Below are 15,654 nucleotides of genomic sequence, written 5' to 3' on the forward strand. Positions count from 1 at the left end.
GATTCTGCCAAGCCCGTTTCCTTGGCTGTGGTTTCGCTACATGGTAGGTAGGAACAGTGGGAATCTCATACATCCATTCATGAGTGTCACTAATTAGATGATGAGGCATTTAGCTGTTCTTTTACACCACGAGGTGGCTCATTCTCAGGCAGCAGGGCCTTCGGGGTTGATCCAAGCCTGGCAAGGCACTGCCATTCAGTTTCTCCCCACTGGGTGAGCGTGAGTTTAATTCTTGGGAGGGCCTACCATTGTGCCCCTCCAAGAGGGGCCAGGTACACCCCCTTCCCCGGTCCCTCCTGAGTATATTGGTAAGGTTCTCCCCGGTTGAGGATCCCGGCCCATGCCCAGACAACAGACAGATCTGCCAGCCAGGGCATGCAAGGGCAAGGCCAGACCTTGTGCCTAGGGCGTATTCCATGTGGGAGACAGCTGAGGGTTTCAGGCTATTGCTGTCAGTTGATTAGGCTGCTCTGCCATTAATGATCCTTCCACAGGTTCACCTACCGAAACCTTGTAATGACTTTTACTTAATCTAGATAGTCAAGTTTGATGATCTTCTTGGCACTCCATCAGGGCTGTTGCTGACCCAAGCTGGGCAGATCCGAGGACTTCACTAAACCATCCAATCTGTAGTAGCGACTGGCAATGTGTACAAATGGCAGGGACTTAATCAACTCAAGCTTATGACCCACACTTATTGGGAATTACTTGTCCATAGGAAATAATTGCAGTGCTCAATCCGTGGTGCAGCAGGTTACTCACACCTGTCAGTGAAGGGTAGACACACATTGATCTGATCTGTTCAGTGTAGCGCATGACAGTCCCAGATATCTAAGGACATCACATAACTGTTATTGCTCAATTTCCTGAGGTCAAATGCAACTTGCCCTTCTAAGAAGTTCAATGCCGACTGCTGGGGGTCACGTAACTAGTAAGTATAGAGGGGTTTCGTTCATTATCAGAATTAACCAGAGAAATCACTCCACCAACTAAGAAGGGCCATGCACCACCACCCACAGAATCAAGAAAGATCTATCAATCTGTCAATCCTTTCCGTGTCCAGGCCAGGTGAGGTTTCCCGTGTTGAGTCAAATTAAGCTACATGCTCCACTCATGGAGTTGTCTTTCTGTCATGCCCCCGAAATTCAGGCTTTGATTTTCCAGAAGCTGCTCAGCAGGTAATGGGAATAACGCTGCTAGATAGCTAGTCGGCATTGTTTATGGTCAGAACTACAACAGTATCTGAACGTCTTTAAAGCTCCAACTTCAATCTTGATTAATTAAAATATTCTTGGCAAATGCTTTCACTTTGGTTCGTCTTGTCCGGTCCAAGAATTTCACCTCTAGTGGCACAATACAAATGCCTGTGGCTATTCCTCCTAATCATAACCCCAGTTCCGAAAACCAACAAAATAGAACCAGAGTACGATTCCATTACTCCTAGCTGAAGTATTCAGTTGACCTGCCTGCTTTTAACATTGTAAGTAAATGCATGAGTCCCCTAGGACACTCAGTCAAGTGCTTCAAGGGGACACTGAGAGGCCGGGGCTGGCACAAGCGGTAGCTCACCTCACAGCTGCCACGCAGCTCGATCGCAAGATACAACTATGAGCTTTTTAAATGAGCAACTTTAATACATGATATTCGAGCTGGAACTACCATTGCTTTTTTGCACCAGACTTGCCCTTCCATGGATCTTTGTTAAAGGATTTAAAGTGTACTCAGTCGGGAGTGGGTACTTTGCATGCCTGCTGCCTTCGTTATATATGGTAGCCATTTTTCAGGCTCCCTTTCTGGAATCTCACCCTGATTCCCAGTTACCCATGGTCACCAAGGTAGGCACAGAAAGACCATTGAAAGTTGATGAGGCAGACATCCAAATGTATCATTGCCATCACGGAGATGTGCGCTCCCGGGAGATCAACGCTCATCTGCATATATTAGCTCTAGAATTACCACAGTTATCCAAGTAACAAATGGAGCACTCAATGGAACCATAACTGATTTAATGAGCCAATCGCAGTATCACTGTACCAGGTGTGTGTACTTACACATGCATGGCTTAATCTTTGAGACAAGGAAATGCTATTGTTAGGAGCAACCAGGTCAGCACACCTGCTGCATGGGTTGTTTGGAGCTAAGTGCCCATCCTGGACCAACCTTTTTACCCCTCACAAGCCTGCTGGGGAAGCCCACCTGCCGGAGGGTTTGCTGGGGGACAGTTGCAGTCACACAGGCAACAGTAGTTCCAGCCTTCTCCATGGAAGCGAGATGTGGGCCGAGGTGCAGCCTGATTGAGACACAGGGGTGTCGGCCTGGGTGACTAAGGACACCTCACAGAACGGTAGTTTCTAAGTGCTGCGGAAATGCACTAGATGGAGGAGGGAAACAGCATGGTGCTCTCGGACCCTGACTGAGGCAGCATCCAGGACCAGGCACAGCATAACCCACATGTCCCGCTTCCACTCTGGTCAGACCACTTGAGGGCCTTCGCTTTGCTGTGTAGGGTCTCCTCAAGTCATCGGTCCCTGGCAGGGTGGAAGCTCTTTGCTTGAAACAACAGCAGAAGCTTGCTAAGCAGTCCATCTCAAAATAGACCAAGCATACCCAATCAATCAGAGCATACAGAGCTGGCCAGACCCTTTCTTGTAATCCATACACACTGAGTGACAGAGGAGGCCACTGGTGATAAGGCATCCAGCCTCCTATAGACTAGCCTGGGCTTGAGAAACTCCCAAAGGAGCAGAGATGTTGGCTTCATGTTTCTTGAAGCAACAGCCAAGGCTGGCCAAGCAGTCCATCCCTCAACAGACAAAGCATACCCAATCAAGCGGAATATATGGCGCTGGCCAGAACCTCCAAGGGCGGGACACCCTGTGCTGGGATGTCGACTTCCTGTCTCTACCTGCTCTTGTGGAAGGCAGGCTCAAAGGAAAGGCACATCAACCAGGGCTGGGAGGCAGGCGCGGATCCAGTCTTGTGGTGGACCAGGCTGGACAGCCTGGGCAGCACCCGGCTGAGAAGCACTGGGTCACAAGGGGATCCAGAGTACCCTGTCTCTAGTTGTCAAGAGGAAGGCTACCACCTTCTTGTAATCCGTGAGCACCCAGAGACAGAGGGGGCTGCTGGCAAAAAGGCACGCAGCCTTCTGGAGCCCTGCTTGGGCTTGAGGTAGCAAATGAGCCCTCATCGGCACTTCCAAAACAGCAGCAAGGTGGCTTCATGTCCCTGGAAGCACGTCCAAGGATGGTGAAGCAGTCCATCCCTCAATGGACCAAGCAAACCCAGTAAATCTGAGTATACCATGCTGGTCGAACCCTCCCTGGTCAGGCTGCCCTGCACTGGAATGTCAGCTTCATGTCCCTACCTGTACTCATGGAAGGCAGGCTCGGAGGAAATGCCAGTCAGGCAGAGCTGGGAGGCAGTTGGGGACCCAGGATCCTGGTGGACCAGGTGGGCCAGCCCGGGCCGAACCCAGCTGAGAAGCGCTGGAACACAAGGGCATCCAGAGTACCCTGTTCCTAGTAATCCGGAGAAAGGCTACCACCCTGTCTTTTAATCAGTGCGCCCGAGGAATAAAGGGTACCACTGGTGACAATGCACCCAGCCGTCTGGAGCTCTGCCTGGACTTGAGGAAGCAACTGAGCCCTCATTGGGAATTCCATGGCAGCTGAGAAGACGGTTTCATGTCCCTGCCCTCTCTCAGGAAGGAAGGCCCAGAGCAAAGGCCCACCGGGCAACATTGGGATGCAGGGGCAGACCTGGGCCCTGGTGGGCTCACCCATGCACTGGCAGCTCCTGTCCAAGAACCACTGGACCTATTAGGGGTCCAGAGTACCTTGTCCCAAGTAATTTGGAGAAGAAATACTCCCCTTTCTTGAAATCTGTGCAAATGACAGAGCCGATGGGACGGAAGGCATGAACGTGCCATTGCTTCCTGGAGCCCTGGCTGGACTCAAGGAAGCAAATGAGCCCTTATCAGGACTTCCAGGGTAGCCCGGCCATTGGGAAGCATTGCGCATGACCAGGTGGTGTTCTTGTTCGCATCAAGCAGATGATAACCGACCATAATAGTGTGGGACTATATTGAGTCATGTGGCACAAACATACCAACACGTTTGACAGATATTATCCCATTTATGCAAACCTTTAGAAACTAGGTGAACCTTACATATGACTGTCACATTTAATTTGAATACACTAAAGGAGGAAATAAGGTCATGCCTCTAATACATTGGAAGAGATTACACGCATTCAGTCGATACAAAGGAAAGGCAAGGTCATTTCAAGTAGAGGTTAATTGTATTTTTACTAAAAATCAGTGTCCTAAGGAAACCTGGTCCTAACTGTAACTACTCAGTGGTACACTTTGTAACATGGAAATATTACTTACATTTTTAAATGTCGGTGTTAAAGTCATGTAGCAGTACATGAATACAAACATCAAATTAAAAAAAAAATTACATGATAAATAAACATGTAAAATACTCATAATTCATCATTAATATAAACAATATTAAAATTAACAATTAATCTTAAAAAATATCATTTTAATATTTCACACCCAGCTCCTCTACTAATCCAATAACCAGCTATTAAGATTACTAACAAATGTATACGTAATAAAAGATACATTATAATTTACAAATTAATATTAAATAACTAAAATAACAAATACATAATTATGTACGTTGAAAATTATTAAGTAATAAAATATTAGATTTATAATAAAGCATTATGAACCTATTAATTAAGTTAATTATAATGTAATTACCTTACTGCCCTGTTCCTCTACAAACTCAACAACCCGCCAATAAAATATGAATTAATAACATCAATGTAAAGAATAAAAAAAATTAGGATGACCAAACTAAAGTTGCATACGTAATAGCAATTAAGAGCTTAACAAATTACATAATTAATGATGAATTTAATATTAAATTAAAAATAAGAAATAATTAACAATAAATAGAAATTATTTTGAATCTAATTAACTTCTCACCCTTTTCCCTGTGTATAACTATGCAGATGACCTCCAGCTTATCTTTAACCTGTCTTCTTCCCCTCGTTCTATTTCTAATTTCCAGTCTACTATGATTTTCATCAGGGACTGGATGAACCACAACCATCTGAAGTTGAACCCTGACAAAACAGAATTGGTCCTTACGGGTGGTTCCTCCAGTCCCTGGAACCCTTTCTTTTGGCCTTCTTCTTTAGGATCCCCTCCTACACCCTCTCCCTCAGTTAAAACTCTGGGCATTAAACTTAACAATCATCTCAACCTTCACTCACAAATCAGTTCTGTGGTTTCCTCCTGTTTTCTTGTCCTTCGAACTATCCGCTCTGTTTCTCGTTTCTTTTCTCCCCCTGCACTTAAGTTAATCATGTCCGCTCTGGTTATCTCCCGGCTGGACTATGCTAACGCCCTTTACAACGGCATCCCAGCGTATAGTCTGCGAAAGCTCCAGCTGGTCCAAAACCAGGCGGCCAGATTGGTGTATGGCCTCCCCCGCTTCCATCACTCTACTCCCCTACTGAAGGCACTACATTGGCTACCTGTTAGGGAGCGATCCCTCTTTAAAACCGGATGTATGGTTTTCCAGGCACGCCAAGGGACTGCCCCTGCCTTCATCTCTTCCCTACTAAAAGAGTACATTCCTGCCCGTGAGCTTCATTCATCTACCCAATCACTCCTCCAGGTACCCCGGTACAGACGCAAGAAATGGGGCGGAGCCAACTTCTCTTTCTTGGCACCATCCTTTTGGAATTCCCTCCCCGATCACTTGCGTCTGGCCACACATTACTCCTTTTTCCGAAAAGATCTTAAGACCTTCCTTTTCACCCAGGCTTTTCTTAATGTAAATTGACTTTAATCCTCTCTACTCCATCAGTTTTTTTGTTTTTACTGCTACAGTAGCCTCCACAGCGCCAAGAAACCGCATGGTGAACGTTGCGCTATATAAATATTTTAAATTCAAATTCAATTCAATTCAATTCAATTCAATTCAAATTCAATTCAATTCAATTCCCCTCCAAAGCCAACAAACTGCTATTATAATCACTAATTAAATTAGAAGAAATATAGGAAACGTTTATAATTATAAACTATTTTTAAAGAATTGGTAATGATTAAACTTAACAATATTAACAGCTAAAATTAAAATACTAAATAATGTTTATCAAAATTATAATATAAAATATTTGACACAACTATATTAAACCTATTCAATTCAACAATATTCCTTCAAAATTATAATGTATACCAAAATAAATAGTATTCTTACCTTAGATATTCTGTTCCACAATATTTTGATAGTCACTGAATTTTTGACCCAAAATACATCCACACAATATTTTTGATTGAATATTTCTGTCATTCACCCGTCAATCCATACACAAAATGCACGGTACCAATATTTTATCCTTTAACAGCCTCATTTCCTATTGAGACATTTCAATAGCCTAAGACAAAAGTAATAGAATACAATTTACAGATGATTTGACATGGTTTGCCATTGACTGAAATTGGATGAGAGCATCCTCAGAACTAATTACCATTGCACAATAAAGGTACCTTAATTTAAAACATATGGAAATCATATCTAACCAAAGAACCTACACTGCTGTAAACACTGTGGCCCTGATTATGAGTATGGTGATCTTGAGACCACCGTACCGTAGGTGGTGGTACGACCGCCACATCCTTGTTAGTCTGACTACAAAAAAGGCAGTTGAACCACCACAAAACAACCACAACCAACAAGTTCTTGGATCCCGCGGCGGTCGGAACAGCGCAAGCCTATGTAAGCGGTGTTGATTCGGGCACCCCCGTGGCAAATACAACCTGCCTTTCTGCTGACCTTTTCATGGTGAGTACCCCCTGCCTTGAAAAGCTCAGCAGAAAGGCAGGAAAGGGGATCCAAATAGGACCACAGGGCATTTTAGCCCACGGGGTGTGAATGAGAGCGTATATTGTGCTCCCCTCTTCTTGCACTTAAGGGCAGAAGAAAGCGCGTCTGGAGGTGGCTTAAGCCTGGATCTCAGCACAGAAGTTACATGGCAGGGATGGCAGCAGGAGGAGGCCTGTGCTAGTGGCTGCACTGAGAATTGACCATCTGCATCCCTATCTTGGGTGATATGTAGGTGTGATGACTGGAGAGCCTTCTCCAGTGAACGACAGCCCCAGGTGGAACCACAGTGACCCAGGCCTGGAGATGCAACGCTGGAGTTGCGGGGCAGAAGCACAGGCAGAAATGCACCAGTGTCGGCAGGCACAAAGAGATTCTGCCCTCTGCTACCTATCCTGGTTGCTGGATCAATGGGACGGCTCTGGAGAGCCTCCTGCAGTGAACGCCAGCTCCAGAGCAACCGATACAGAAAGCAGCCATGGCCTGGAGGAACGGCATCAGAAGCTGCAGGCAGGAGTGCCAACATGCAGAGGCCCATGCTGGTGGCCATGCGTGGAATTGGCCCTCTGAAGCCCTGTCTTGAGGGACGTCTAAGTGGGGGGCTCTGGAGAGACTCTTTGTGGCACCTAGGAGTGGCAACCTGGCATTTTCCAAGGGCCTGAAAACCCGGCGACTGCGGCCTTGATTACCTAAGTGACAGTCAGTGTTTATGTTTATGTTTGTCAGTTTTATAGAGCACGTAGCTGCCCGTGGGCTTCCCAGCGCTGTGGAGATGAGTGAGCATGGATTGGGGCTCAACCTGGGAAAAGCCAGGTCTTCAGTTTCTTTCTGAAGGCCAACTTGTTAACGGTGATTCTCAGATCTGTAGGCATAGAATTCCAAAGTTTTGGCACTATATGCGAAAAATATCTTCCTCCCCATCAGGCTCTCCAAACCCTGGCGGTTTTGTCCAGGTATTCTGTGGTATATCTTAAGGCTCTTTCTGGTGTGCAGGGTGTGATCAGGATTCTAAGTAGGGTTGGTCCTTTTCCCTTTAAGGCCCTATGTGCGATGCACAGCGTTTTAAACTTTATCCTGGCCTGGACTGGCAGGCAGTGGAGCGACTTCAGTGCCTTTCATGCTGATTCATGTGCATGTGTTTTTCTAAGTAGTCTGTCTGCAGCATTCCGCACCACCTGTAATTTCTTCAACACATATTTTGGTGAACTCAGGAAGAGAGTATTTCCGTAAACGAGACACGAGACCACCAGCGCCTGAACCACAGTTCTCTGGGTCTCCTCTGGAATGAGGTCCATGATTTTTCGGAGCATCCTGAGGATTCCGAAACAGGTGAGTGCTAGTTTCCTGGCTTGGGACTCCATTGTGAGGTTGCAGTCTAACCACATTCATATGTTTTTATGGTGTCCTTATGCTCCGGGGGAAGTCCTAGTTCTTTTGGACAGTTCATCGTGATTTGCGGTGCTAACTTGTTGCCTAGGAACATTAGTTCTGTTTTGTTCCCATTAAGTGTGTGTCATCCATCTGCCTATTTTTTCCATGCAGGGGGGCACAAACTTATTTTTAGCTTCGGGGTCCTCTGTCACTGAGACTACCAGTTGGGTGTCATCTGCATATGTTATAATTGACAACCCGAATTCCTGTACAATGTTGGCCAGCGGCTGCATGTAACAATTGAACAATGTGGGGCTATAGGAGGAGCCCTGTGGTACTCCACATGAGACCTTGAAGTTGTCTGAGAAGTGTCCGCCTTCTGTACTTTGGAAGGATCTGTCATTCAGGAACGACACTATCCACCTTAGTGCTTGACCTTGCATCCCTGCTCCCTTTAGCCTGAGGGAGAGTCTTGTGATCCACCGCGTCGAACGCTGCACTCAGGTCGAGCAGCAAGATGCCAGCCTCAACCCTGTGGTCAAGGATGCTATTCAATTTCCGTGTAACAAGCAGTAGGGCGGTTTCGGTGCTGTGTGCTGGTCTGAAGCCCATTTGGGTCTTATGGAGAATCTCATTCTCCTCTAGGAACTGGAACAGCGTGTGATTGACATGTTTTTCAGCCATCTTTCCCACAATGGAGAGAAGTGATATAGGGCCGAAATTCCCTAGGTCTTTTGGGTCTAAGTGAGGCTTTTCAATCAGAGGGCGAATAATGGCATGTTTCCAAGATTTTGGCACTCTCCCCTGTCTGAGAGATACATTAAGTAACTCTGTGGCTGTTGTTTGAGACAGTATCTCCTCCCTGTAATAAGATGTGGGGGGGAATGGGGTCCAACCGCGATCCGGATTTAATACATTATAGGATCTTGGTTGTAGTATTTATACTCATTTTTGGAAATGCCTTAAACGTTGGTCTCACTTGGGGCACAATGGCTGGCTTATTTCCTTGAGTGTGTGAGGTATGCGTGTTCTCTAACATGGAATCATAAATGGGTTTGATCTTGGTTTTAAAGAAAACTTCAAGTTCATTACATCTCCCCTTAGAGGAGGAGTTTAGGGGGGCCTCAGGTGCTATAAGTGTGAGGGATTTAACCACCTTAAAAAGTTTTCTTGAGGAGTTAGAGGCTGTCTCAATTTTTCCCTGAAAGTATCTCACCTGAGCTAGCTTGATCTCATCATGATAGTGTCTGATCTCTTTTTTGTGTTGACCTTCTAAGGTGATATCATAAGATTTCTTCCAAGTTCTTTCAATTTTTTTTTACATGCTATTTTTAAGGAGGCAAGATGGCTATTTAACCAAGTTGGTTTCCTTCGTGACTGGTTTGATCCTATTCTCACCTTGCTGTCACAATCATCTACTGCTTTTGTGAGCCACTTGTCCCAGCTTGAGTCTGCACTCTTTACCTCCCCAGATATATCAGGAATACCTTTCTTTAGGGATTCTTTCAGTTTTCCTGGTATGGTTTTTATCCAATTCCTGCCCCGGTTGTACTTAATGTGTCCTACTTTCTGCAGGTGTGTATTGGTCAGTGTGAATGGGATGTAGCAATGGTCTGACCAAGGTACTGGAGTGGGTGTGACTGTTGTTAAATTAGGGTCATTAGTGAACATAGTGACTAAGATGTGCCCTTTTTCATGAGTTGCTACTTGCACCTTTTGACTCAACTGCATAGTGTCCATATCTAGGATAAATCTGAGGGTAGTAGGGTCGTCCTATTTATCTAAATGGATATTAAAATTGACTAAAATGGTTATTTGGAAAGAACGTTCTCTGTAATTAAACCAGACAGCTTTCCAGAAAGATATTACAGGGCCCTGAGGGTCGATAGACGAGAGTCCCAGAAAAGGTTTGGATGGGTGATAGCCGTATACTGAACCACGTAGTGTCACAGTACAAGAAGGGTATCAGCGTGATAGTACAACTATGAGTTTCGTTGTATATGATGGCTATTTTGCCTCTTATTTTTCCCATTCTTTCCTGTCTACGTATGTTGTATGCAGCTGGCAGGGCCATAAGTAGGCCGGGGGTATACCATACCATGAGCCATGTCTCAGTTAAAAAAAGGGCGTCTAGCTGCTCTTCCTTGATTAGACCTCTTATCTCGAATGTATGTGCTGGAATGGAACTGCAATTTATTAAACCCATTTTCCACCTATCCTTTACCTTTAGGTTCATCGTGGGTCCCTGTGCTGATGCATGTTCCTCCATTGTTGTTCATCTACAACATGGAGTGTGACAGATGGGTGTGTGTCCGGGACCTGCTATGAGTTTTACTTGCCCCAGGCTAGGAAACTGGCCATGATAGGCCTGAGCTGGACATAAAAGGGGTACTGCTGAGAGAGGAATGAGGTAACAGTGAGAGGCTTACCCAGTTTGCAAGCCCCATATAAAATCAAGGGTATTTTTTTCACCACTTGGGGAGAAGCAGAGGACTGGGTGGACTCACTTGGAGGTATGGCACTCAGACGGACATCAGGTAACAATCAAACTGGAAGAGGTCCTATCCAGAAATCAGAGCGCTTATAGAGGCACCCTACGTACTCAGTTTAGGTGAATGGTATCCTGCAAGGGGGCAGGATTGTGGTCTTCCCAGATGGCATGCTAGTGGACTCCAACTATATTCCTGAAACCCAAGAATCAGTATTATGTAGGAGAGGGGAGCTTGACTCCCTGAGTGACAGTATAGAACTGGGTTATTCCTAATGAAGGTAAAAGTGCAATACAGAGCCAAGGTATTAGAACGCTGCCTGTTGCCGTGCATTAGCAGTTGCTCCTAAAGTATACTGATGCTGGGTGATGGAGGAGATTGGACTGGACAGATAACTTGGCTTGCAAGCATAATGCCTGTCCTAAGTGGAAAAGTGGGTGACTGTCTATTTCGTTACATGCATGCTGAGAATGATGCAACCACACAAAAATTCATGTTGAGATAGGGTAGCTTAAGTATTGCCCACTTTCCCAGAGTGGAGTGGGGGATGATGGAGATCAAACTCCAGAACTGAAGTTAACCTCGATCATTAGTGTTATGGGTCACGCGTACCTGGGAGGGCTGCGCTCCACAGGAGAAGGTTTGAGTGCCCTTTGGACCTTGCCTCCTGTGGGATGGTAAGCTCTCTGCAAGTTGCACATGGGGAAGCTCAGGCCATGGCCTCCCATGAGGGGATGGGGTTGCAGGCCCCAGTTGTTTGGGCTCACTGCCCGAAGGAGGGGGATGTTGCAGGGCTGTTGTTGCTGTTTTTGGTTCAAACATGGGGATTGAGTTTGTTCTACTGTATGAAGACTGGAGGTTCTAGACACAAGAATAATGTTTATTTGAGCGTTTAGTCAATAAAAAGCGTTACACTTACATTCATTCACTGCATATCATAAAAGTAAACAATTTATTTACTACCATTCTAAAGCGTTATCCTAGACCGTTTTGTCAAGTTGTTCTCATTTAAAAAGAATATCCATAAAATCTCTAAATAATCATACAAACACTTATGTTAAAAACATTAATTCCTGTTTTACGTTTCTATTGCTACAGCAGCTTCTTTTAAACCACTGATTTATTTCTCATTCATAACCCCCCACATAGGTCCATCTTCAATACTTATTATTTGAATTGATAGTTCTTTAAATCTCTTGTATAGAGAGGTAACAGTTTTTCCTTCATAATTGATATAGTCCCGGGGTTTAAAGTGCTAGAGCCTTGTGCAAATTAGTTGATGCCTGATATAGTCCCGGGGATTAAAGTGCAACAGCCTTGTGCAAATTTATCGATGTTACTTTCAAAACTTGTTGTCTAAATTAATTCTTCTTTAAATTTATTATCTGGGGTGATAAAAAAAATTCTCTTTTGCCTTATCTGGTCCCCTGGGTTTAAAGTGTCCATATTACTTTGTTCTTGCATGTTCTACAGATATTGTTTCCCAATGATACTTCTTTATTAAAGTGCAGGTGCCTTATGATAGTTGTTCCATTTCTTTATTATTTGTTTCTACAAATTTTACATCTCAGAAAATGAGGGGTGTAGAGGCGCCACCAGGCCACCTGATTACAGCTTACCTACAGAATCAAGGGCCGGATGTAAGTCCCTTTTTTGCGGCCGCAAATGGGAGAACCTTGAGTTTGCGGCCGCAAAAAAGGGAAATAGTATGTACAAATGTTATTTTACGACTTTCGCTATTAGGAAGGGGCGTCCCTTCCTAATAGAAAGCCAACATGCTATGTACTAGTGTTTTGCAATTGCATTTGCCCTTCCCCTTTGTGAGTATGTTGGAAAATATTTTTAGGAGCAGGCAGTGGTTCCAGGGACCACTGGCTGCCCTTAAAAAAACGAAACTGAAAAGTTTAAATTTCCTTTTTTAAATGCATCCTCTTTTCCTTTAAGGAAAACGGCTGCATTTTTTTAAAAAACTGCTTTTTTTAACAAAGCAGTCCCAGACATGGTAGTCCGCGGAGCCCAGCAGGCCACAATCACTGGGAGGGCCTGTCATTCCCAATGGGCTTGCAAATTGCAAGAAGTTCATTAATATTCATGAGCCTCGCTAATTGCGACCCCATTGGGAATCGCAAACAGTGTTAATCACAGTGTTGTACTTGCAAAATAGCGCCTGGCAAATTGCGAGTCGCAAATGACTTGCAATTTGCAATGCACTATTCTGCGGGTCGTATTTCTGGCCTGAATTTTTAGATCTCTAAAAATTCATTTCAGCAATCTGTACCAAGGTTTCTTCCTTGTATCTACGCAATCGACATTCTTGGTTCGACGTCTGGTCCTTCCAGGTTGGGATTAAAATCTTTTGTTTCCCATTTTCCAAATCGGTACTGCATGAACTGGTGTTTTATTGACAGTGAGAAGTGAGCTGTGAGATGCTCCTGGGGCAGTAGTTTTTTGTATGAATTAATCACTGTGCAGGCATGTCATCTCAGCAAAAAGGTGTTCTTGTCTGATAAATAAGAGGGTCGCTTGATTGAAATCTTTATTACTTGATAAAAGGCCTGTTTCCCAATGCTTGCACTCCAGGATTCTTGTACTCCCAATTCCTCAATAGCCTGGTTTAGGTGTTGGCCCCAGGAATGATTTTTGTTATTCTGTTATTGGTCCTCTATCCCGCAAGCACAAATGGTTGATGGATCCTTTTATTAACGCACAAAGTCTCCGGCATAGTTTTATAAATGCACCTTTGCATTGATATTTTTGGTTCAACAAACCAAATTCGAAGCGCACTTGTGCTGGGGATGCTGATTTCTGAATGTTAAACACCGATTTATATACTCTTGATTGAATTTTGTTTAAAATATCTTCCTCTCGACCATTCAGAATGTCCATGCTATATGTCACCATTGGCATTAAATGCACCCACATCACTGTTAGCAGGTGGCCTAATGAAGGACAGCTCAATTTCTTAAAAATGTTGAAGCTATAGTTCAGTGATTGAGCTCTCGCTTGCATTCCCTCTATATGTTGTTTTCCTTTCATTTCGTGCTCCACATTAAATCGTATTGTTTGTTGAATCTACCAGCCGTACTTATTTTTTCAAATTGAGCTCTAAGCCTTGATTGTCCATATAAGATTTTAGGCCCTTCATGCTGTGCTGCAGTCCTATTGGCATTTGGCTTAATAAGACTATGTGGTCTGCGTACTGAACATACTCTATTTCTTTGTGCGCCAAAGTTGGTGGACGATAGTTGATGTTCCATAGTGCTTCTGCAAGATCTGTCAGGTATATATTAAACAAATATGGAGCTAAAACACACCCCTGTTTTAGTCAATTTTTTGTATAAAATGTGTTTATTACACACGTTCCATCTCCAATGTCGGCCTGGGCCCAGGTTCCTGTGTAGAGCTCTGTGATTGCCTTCAATATGCTATTTGGTACACCCCATGCAGTCATTTTTTGCCATAGGTGCCCCATGGCACTTGATGAAAGGCAGACTTAAGGTCTACGAAGCTGGCGAGACTGGGGGCTCTATATTTGATGCTATTTGGAGGCCAGACAGGGCAGATTGAGGTCAGGGGGCGAGGAGCGGGTGAGTTGAGGTGTATAATACTGGATGGATCCTAAATTGAAATTCCTAACGTGGGATGTGCAGGCTTGGGTCAGCCACCTAAACATCATAGAGTGTACTCCTACCTGTGGCACTATGGGGTTTCGGTAGCACTTCTCCAGGAAATGCATGTGTGAGGGCACTGCATGGTTATTTGAGGGGAAGGTGGATTGGACAGTTATTTGCAACTAACATTCTGGGTATGCACAGGGACTTTGATTTGGGTGGCACTGGGAGTATCATTTTGCGATGAAAGTGGACTCTGAGGGGTGTTATGTGGTTCTCTTTGGCTTAGATGCAGCAGAAATCTCCTTTATAAATGTGGATGCTTTCAATGTGGATGATGTATGGTTTTACTGTACGGTGGTGGGTGCTGCGGCACTCTACTTGGGGGCAGAGATACTGCTGACAGGAGATCTTAATTGTGTGCTTGGCGGGGAGCTGAACCACACTCCTCCAGAAATTGACAATAAGCCGTGCATGTTGGGGTTACATATGCAATGTGATTGTGTGATGTATGTAGGGACCATGACCCTGGGTATCGGACCTGTTCCTGTTAAACCCTTGCAATGGGGGCACACATCAGACTGGACTATTGTCTGGTGTTGGGTGGTATGGTCCATAATGTGACTGAGATGACATATCTGGCACAGTACATGTCTGACCATTCCACACTGCTAGTTGTCTACAATGAGGGTAGAAGTGCCCCTTCAGCTGAGGGTGAAATCATTGTTACATCTGTTTTTTGAACACATGGTCTCAGAGGTGCTGGACTAAAATTTGATGAACACCAGAACATCATGGATCATGCAGCCACTGCATGGGATACCACGAAGGTGGTTCTGAGGGGGTAGTGTATGAAAATGACATATGGGGTTAGACAGCAGCTATTGTGGCCCATAGTGGTGCAAGAGAAAAGTCTGATTGACCTGGAGTGGGCCATTATTGAGATATCAGAAAGATTTCAAGAATGGAAGGAGTGAAGAGGGGAGGTATTAGAGACATGGGATTGACTGGACAAATTTGTCTGGATCACACATAGCTAGAGGATCCATGCAGCAAGGGATGAAGCGAGCAGGATGCTGGCCACTCTCCTCAACAAGCATTGGCATAGCCAATAGGTCTCGCCTTTGGGACCTTATAAGTGTTTAGTTATCCAGCACAATATCCTTGGTGCAACAACATCAACTGTTGCATGGCTAAACACTTATAAGGTCCGAAAGGCGAGACCTATTGGCTATACCAATGCCTGTTTGTTTTGCTATGGTGAGCAGCAGAGTT

The 15,654-nt window shown here is 44.7% G+C and overlaps 1 pseudogene; it reads right to left on the minus strand.

The window, feature by feature from the left end:
• Positions 1-477: 477 nt before the first annotated feature.
• LOC144820692 (18S ribosomal RNA) lies at positions 478-2,108 on the minus strand (annotated as a pseudogene).
• Between the last annotated feature and the right edge of the window lie 13,546 nt (positions 2,109-15,654).

Source organism: Lissotriton helveticus, chromosome 2_1 (assembly GCF_964261635.1).
Source record: "Lissotriton helveticus chromosome 2_1, aLisHel1.1, whole genome shotgun sequence".
Lineage (NCBI taxonomy): Eukaryota > Metazoa > Chordata > Amphibia > Caudata > Salamandridae > Lissotriton > Lissotriton helveticus.